Consider the following 7804-nt stretch of genomic DNA (forward strand, 5'->3'; position numbering starts at 1 on the left):
CTGAGACACCTCACAGGAGATGTAGAGGAGTTGGATACTACTGGGTCAGCTGAGACACCTCACAGGAGATGTAGAGGAGTTGGATACTACTGGGTCAGCTGAGACACCTCACAGGAGATGTAGAGGACTTGGATACTACTGGGTCAGCTGGGACACCTCACAGGAGATGTAGAGGAGTTGGATACTACTGGGTCAGCTGAGACACCTCACAGGAGATGTAGAGGAGTTGGATACTACTGGGTCAGCTGAGACACCTCACAGGAGATGTAGAGGAGTTGGATACTACTGGGTCAGCTGAGACACCTCACAGGAGATGTAGAGTTGGATACTACTGGGTCAGCTGAGACACCTCACAGGAGATGTAGAGGAGTTGGATACTACTGGGTCAGCTGAGACACCTCACAGGAGATGTAGAGGAGTTGGATACTACTGGGTCAGCTGAGACACCTCACAGGAGATGTAGAGGAGTTGGATACTACTGGGTCAGCTGAGACACCTCACAGGAGATGTAGAGGACTTGGATACTACTGGGTCAGCTGAGACACCTCACAGGAGATGTAGAGGAGTTGGATACTACTGGGTCAGCTGAGACACCTCACAGGAGATGTAGAGGAGTTGGAGGGGGGGGGGTTAAAGTGTGAGTGTCAATTCTCGAAAAGCATTGTTTTGTTTTTTCTTAAAAAACATGCCCCTGGTGCATGAGGTTGGCATGGTAATGGTGGAGGTAAACAGACATTATTTTGCAATCTGGGCCTTTGTACATTTGGCACCAAACAGAAGAAAATGGACTGGAACATGGAGGGATTACCTTTTCTGTTGCAAATGTGAGTGGACCTCCAACACAACAGTAGTGATTGCATCATCATACATGTCATAACGGGTTAGCAATCCACTAATAGATGACATAGAAACATGGATGAAAAACTGCTGTTTCTCAACAATCTCACACATCACAGTTGTTCACTGGGCCAAAACTCTTCTCCAGCAGGTGTCATTGTTTTGTTTCTTTCGCTCATCAAGCGAGGAGTTTTTGTATGGAAGTCAATGAGAGAGTGTTGGAATTGGTCAACAATATATATTCTGCAAAAACTCAGCAAAAAAAGAAACGTCTTCTCACTGTCAACTGTGTTTATTTTCAGCAAACTTAACATGTGTAAATATTTGTATGAACACAACAAGATTAACAACTGAGACATAAACTGAACAAGTTCCACAGACATGTGACTAACAGAAATGGAATAATGTGTCCCTGAACAAAGGGGGGGTCAAAATCAAAAGTAACAGTCAGTATCTGGTGTGGCCACCAGCTGCATGAAGTACTGCAGTGCATCTCCTCCTCATGGACTGCACCAGATTTGCCAGTTCTTGCCGTGAGATGTTACCCCACTCTTCTACCAAAGCACCTGCAAGTTAGCAGACATTTCTGTGAGGAATGGCCCTAGCCCTCACCCTCCGATCCAACAGGTCCCAGACGTGCTCAATGGGATTGAGATCCGGGCTCTTTCGCTGGCCATGGCAGAACACTGACATTCCTGTCCTGCAGGAAATCACACACAGAACGAGCAGTATGGCTGGTGGCATTGTCATGCTGGAAGGTCATGTCAGATTGAGCCTGCAGGGCGGGTACCACGTGCCCATAGGCAACGTTGTTGCCGGTGATGTCTGGTGAGGACCTGCCTTACAACAGGCCTACAAGCCCTCAGTCCAGCCTCTCTCAGCCTATTGCAGACAGTCTGAGCACTGATGGAGGGATTGTGCATTCCTGGTGTAACTCGGGCAGTTGTTGTTTCCATCCTGTACCTGCCCCGCAGGTGTGATGTTCGGATGTACTGATCCTGTGCAGGTGTTGTTACACGTGGTCTGCCACTGCGAGAATGATCAGCTGTCCGTCCTGTCTCCCCGTAGCGCTGTCTTAGGCATCTCACAGTACCGATATTGCAATTTATTGCCCTGGCCACAACTGCAGTCCTCATGCCTCCTTGCAGCATGCCTAAGGCACGTTCACGCAGATGAGCAGGGATCCTGGGCATCTTTCTTTTGGTGTTTTTCAGAGTCAGTAGAAAGGCCTCTTTAGTGTCCTAACTTTTCATAACTGTGACCTTATGATCACGTACACATATTTATCTGATTTTACTGCGGGTGTAGCGAATAGCTTGTGCATCCCGAAAGGTTAAAGAACACACATCCACCAGGTCCACTACATGACCAAAAGTATGTGGACACCTGCTCGTCGAATATCTCATTGGAGTTGGTCCCCCCCCTTTGCTGTTATAATAGCCTCCATTCTTCTGGGAAGGCTTTCCTCTAGAAATTGTAACATTGCTGTGGGGACTTGCTACCATTCATCCATAAAAGCATTAGAGAGGTCGGGCACTGATGTTGGGCGATTAGGCCTGACTCGCAGTCGGCGTTCCAATTCACCACAAAGGTGTTTGATTTGGGTTGATGTCAGGACTCTGTGCAGGTCATTCAAGTTCTTCCTCGCCAATCTCGACAAACCATTTCTGTATGGACCTCGCTTTGTGCATGGGGGCATTGTCATGCTGAAACGAGAAAGGGGCCTTCCCCAAACTGTTACCACAATGTTGGAAGCACAGAATTGTCTAAAATGTCATTGTATGCTGTAGCGTTAAGATTTCCCTTCACTGGAACTAAGGGGCCTTGCCTGAACTATGAAAAACAGCCCCAAACCATTATTCCTCCTCCATGAAACTTTACAGTTGGCACTATGCATTGGGCTAGGTAGCAGTCTCCTAGCAGCCACCAAACCCAGATTCATACATCAGACTGCCAGATGGTGAAGCATGATTCATCACGCCAAAGAACGCATTTCCACTTTTCTAGGGTCCAATGGCGACAAGTTTTACACCACTACAGCGGACACTTGGCATTGTGCATGGTGATCTTAGGCTTGTGTGCGGCTGCTCGGCCATGGAAAACCATTTCATGAAACTTCCATAGAACAGTTCTTGTGCTGACGTTGCTTCCAGACGCAGTTTGGATCCCCATTAGCCGACGCCAATGGCGACAGCTGGACTTACTGGGGTCCAACACATAATGGGGCTTCAAACAGATGTTGCATTATGAGGATGAATGCTGTAGTGTCTGTGTTGCTGTAGTGCTGACATTACTTTATCTTTACCCCCCGCCCCGCCCCAATTTCGGTCTTGTCTCATCGCTGCAACTCCCCAACAGACTTGGGAGGCAAAGGTTGAGTCCTGCGTTCCCCGAAACATGACCCACCAAACCGCACTTTTGAGAAGGGCAACCAGTTTGTGGCCCAGCTCCTGGAGCTGCCCTTCATCCTGCCTTAGCAGGGTCTACGTCTCCCCAGTGTGTGCCAAGAGAATGGAAGGGCAGAGAGATGAACCATCCGGTCCACTAATGGGAAGGGATCGGTTCTATAAGGGTAGTAGGGGCTGGTAATGGGATAGGCCAGGGGGTACAGGATTGAAAGGAGTGAATCGGTCTTCATGCCATTACAAAATGGAAATGTATAACACATTAAAAAAACATGTTTAGATTTCCTGAGACCTGTGTTGAAATGCACAATAAATATATTTTTTAAATAATGTTATTCTTGTTCCACTGTAAGCATGAGGGCACATTTCAAGTTGGTGTACACATTTATTAGCATAGAGGCATTTATTTATTCATCCAGCTAATTTAATACACCCTGAAAATGAAACATAGGACACAGGAAGAATATGTGATTCAAGGAGTTTCCCCCTCACATCTCCTACAGAGCTAATACTATGGACTTAGGTACATGCTAAAGATGTATCCAGACCATACTAGTCCAAAGTCATAGCAAAGCTGCAGAATGCCCTTGACCCACAAGCAAGACACATATTCTCCCTTTCATCAGACTGAACATATAGAAGTACTTATTGCCTAATATACAGGAAACGGTGAACAGACAATATAAAACTATATTTTAGCGTAACGTTCCACAAGCCGATATGTATTCATTTATCATTGGCACACGAATACTCCAACACCAAGTGGTGCTTAGGACAACACTTCCCATGCCAGCTAACAGGCAACATTAGTAAACATGAGTTCCAGCTGGGTGATAGACATATTCCCTTTGCTTACAGGACATACAGTGCCATCAGAAAGTATTCACACCCCTGGACTTTTTCCAGGTTTTGTTATGTTACAGCCTGAATTTAAAATGGATTCAATTGAATGTCATCACTGGCCTACACACAAGTTTAAAAAATATATATTTTACAAATGAATGAAATGAATAGCTGAAATGTCTTGAGTCAATAAGTACTCAACCTGTTATGGCCTAAATAAGTTCAGGAGTAAAAAGGTGCATAAGTCACATAAGTGGCATGTGCAACATGATTTTTCAATGACTGCGTCATCGCTGACGGATTCAACCAAAGATCAGGGAGGTTTTCCAAAAAAAGGGCACCTATTGGTAGATGGGTAAAAATAAAAAAGCAGATATTGAATATACTTTTGAGCATGGTGAAGTTTTTAATTCCACTTTGGATGGAGTATCAATACATACAGTCACTACAAAGATACAGGTGTCCTCCCTAACTCAGGGATTTCACCATGAGGCCAATGGTGACTTTATAGCAGTTAAGAGATTAATGGCTGTGAGAGGATAAAACTAAAGATGACAACAACATTAGTAGTTACTCCACAATACTAACCTAATAGACAGAGTGACAAGAAGCCTGTACAGAATAAAAATATTCCAAAACATGCATCCTATTTGCAACAAGGCACTAAAATAATAATGCAAATAAATGTGATAAAGCAATTAACACTTCGTATTCAGGACAAGAAGTTGTTTGGAGTACCACGCTCCATATTTTCAAGCATAGTGATGGCTGCATCATGTTATGGGTATGCTTGTAATCGTTAAGGATTTGGAGATACGCAAAATTGAATGGAGATACGCACAGGCAAAATCCTAGAGAGAAACCTGGTGTCTGTGGGAAAGCAGACTAAACTGGGAAATGAATTTACCTTTCAGCAAGACAATAACCTAAAACACAAGGTCAAGTCTACACTGGAGTTGCTTACCAAGAAGACTGAATGCTCCTGAGTGACCAAAAATCTATGGCAAAGACCTAAAAATGGTTGTCTAGGAATGAACAACCACTAATTTGACAGAGCTTGAAGAATTAAAAAAAAATAATAATACATTTTTAAAAAATGGGTAAATGTTGCAGAATCCAGGTGTGGAAAGCTGTTAAACAGACTCAAAGCTTTAATCACTACCAACGTTGATTCTAACATGTATTGACTCAGGGGGTTGAATACTTATTCAAGATATTAGTATTTGATTTTTCATAGATTTTTTTTTCTTTGGACAATGGCAATTAAACCTTTTGAATCCAACTTTGTAACAACAAAATGTGGAAAAGGTGAATGGGGTGTGAATACTTTGTGAAGCCACTGTATAACTAGAGAAATGAGGTGAGATATAAAACAAAAATACTCAACTTATCAAATAAGGCACTAGTCTTTTTTTCAGATTAAAAAAACAGAAGTTGGTCTACAAACATCTGACTGCATAGAATGTCTGCACTGCTCTAACAGTCCCTCATCATCCAATGTTTTGAGTAAATTGTCAAATAAATGACTTGCATGATTGCAAACTTCAGATTGAAGATGAAAAGGTTAATAGCCCATTGTACCAGCATAAGGCCATACACAAATATCAAAACGGTTCATCATTATTTCACTACAAATGAAACAGAACCAATACTTCAGTGGAGACACACAGTAGAACAGATAAATTGATGTTCGGTAGGCCAAGGTCCGATGAAGCGCTCCGATTTGACCAAGTATCCAGCCCAGCCTAACTACTAGCTTCGTTTACACAGGCAGCCCAATTCTGATCTTTTGGTCAATTATGGGCAAAATATCTGATCGGTCAAAAGACCAATTATTGGCAAAAGATCAGAAATAGACTGCCCGTGTAAACACAGCCTGACACTCAGTGCCTGTTTGGTTGCAATTACTATAAAATAATTCCTTCCTCTGCAACATTACAAACTTTTTAACAATACCCTTTGGCATCCATTTCACAGCTGAATGACTTTGTCGATAGTTGTAATGTTAGGCATCACCCAAAATAATTGCAAAAATTTCAAACAGATGAAGTTCAAACTTGGAAGACAAACCATGGTGATAAGGACTAGAAACATATTCACAACCAATTAACAAGGTAAAAAACATGGGAATATCAGAAATAAAAGGCAAATAATTAAAAACATTGTCTTACTGACGTGACAATGGAAAGATGACATTAACAAGGTCCAATGCAGTCATTTTTAATCATTTCTGGCTAACAATTAAAGCTGCAATATATTCGTTTTTTGGGCAACCCGTCCAAATTCACATAGAAAAGCGTGTTTACAAATCTGTCATAATTGATAGCAAGTCTAAGAAGCAGTAGATCTGTCCTAGGTGCACTATTTCTATGCTTCCTGTTCTTAAGTTTCATTTTTGCGTCCTACTTTCGATTCTGTACACCAACTTCAAATAAAATACTTTGGGCAGTGGTGTAAAGTAAAAAAAATATTTGAAAGTACTACCTAAGTAGTTTTTGGGGGGGTATCTGTACTCTACAATTTATATTTGACAACTTTTACTTTACTACAATCCTAAAGAAATGTACTTTTTACTCCATACACTTTCCCTGACACCCAAAAGTACTTGTTACATTTTGAATGCTTATCAAGAGAACATCCCTGGTCATCCCTACTACCTCTGATCTGACGGACTCACTAAACACATGCTTCATTTGTAAGTGATGTGTGCACCTGGCTATCCGTATAAAAAATGGAAATAATAAAAATAACAATCCTAAAAAACGGTGCCCTGTGCTTTCCTTAATATAAGGAATTTGAAACTATTGACTTTTAATACTTAAGAATTTTGCTAGGACTGTCTGGGTGTGGTCTGAGTAGGGAGGGGAACACTAGCTGTTGGCGGAGAGGCTTGGAACTCTTCCTTATTGGACTATTAACTAATTAACTGCCAGGCAGGCCAAAACTCAATCCCACCAAAACAGGCTGACACTTCAGGCTCTCTTTTTAAACAGCTCTCACACTAAAAAGGATATCATCATTTTCAAAGTATTATTCTAACCTCAGTGTGGAAATACATATAAAAACAGGAATATCACATTGTTGACTGCACTGGGCCTTTAAACATTTAAAATAACACATTTTTCAGTTATTTGACCTTAGCATGATTCCTTTTAACACTGGCACTCTAACCCACCCACATGCGTAACCAATAGCCGTAGAGTCGCGGCAGTGGTAAATCAACTGGCCCAGCTGTCAATCAATCAACCCATTCTGACAGCTGTTAGTCAAGTCATTCAAAATAACAACTCCAAAGACTGTCTGGCCTGTATCGGTCTGTCTGGCCTGTATCGGTCTTCCTGGCCTGTATCGGACTGTCTGGCCTGTATCGGTCTGTCTGGCCTGTATCGGTCTGTCTGGCCTGTATTGGAGTGAGTGGTGCCAAATAAAGCACTTGGCTTTGACTCTTGAAACTAACAAGGCACAGATTATTTCTTCCCCACAACACACACAAATCATCCAGTATCTAGGCTATTCTAAACTCCAGTCACTTGCATCAGAGCACTACTACTCACAAACACCTACTGTTTTGGTTGTATGGGAGTCTTCCAAATTGACCTTATAAAATCTAGGATGTAGCCAACCCCACAATGCTTTATTTAAGAGCTCTACTAGAAACGGTGTTGTTATATATATATATATTTATATATATATTATATATTTATATATATATATTTGCC

This window comes from Oncorhynchus gorbuscha, linkage group LG17, assembly GCF_021184085.1.
Source record: "Oncorhynchus gorbuscha isolate QuinsamMale2020 ecotype Even-year linkage group LG17, OgorEven_v1.0, whole genome shotgun sequence".
NCBI classification, from domain to species: domain Eukaryota; kingdom Metazoa; phylum Chordata; class Actinopteri; order Salmoniformes; family Salmonidae; genus Oncorhynchus; species Oncorhynchus gorbuscha.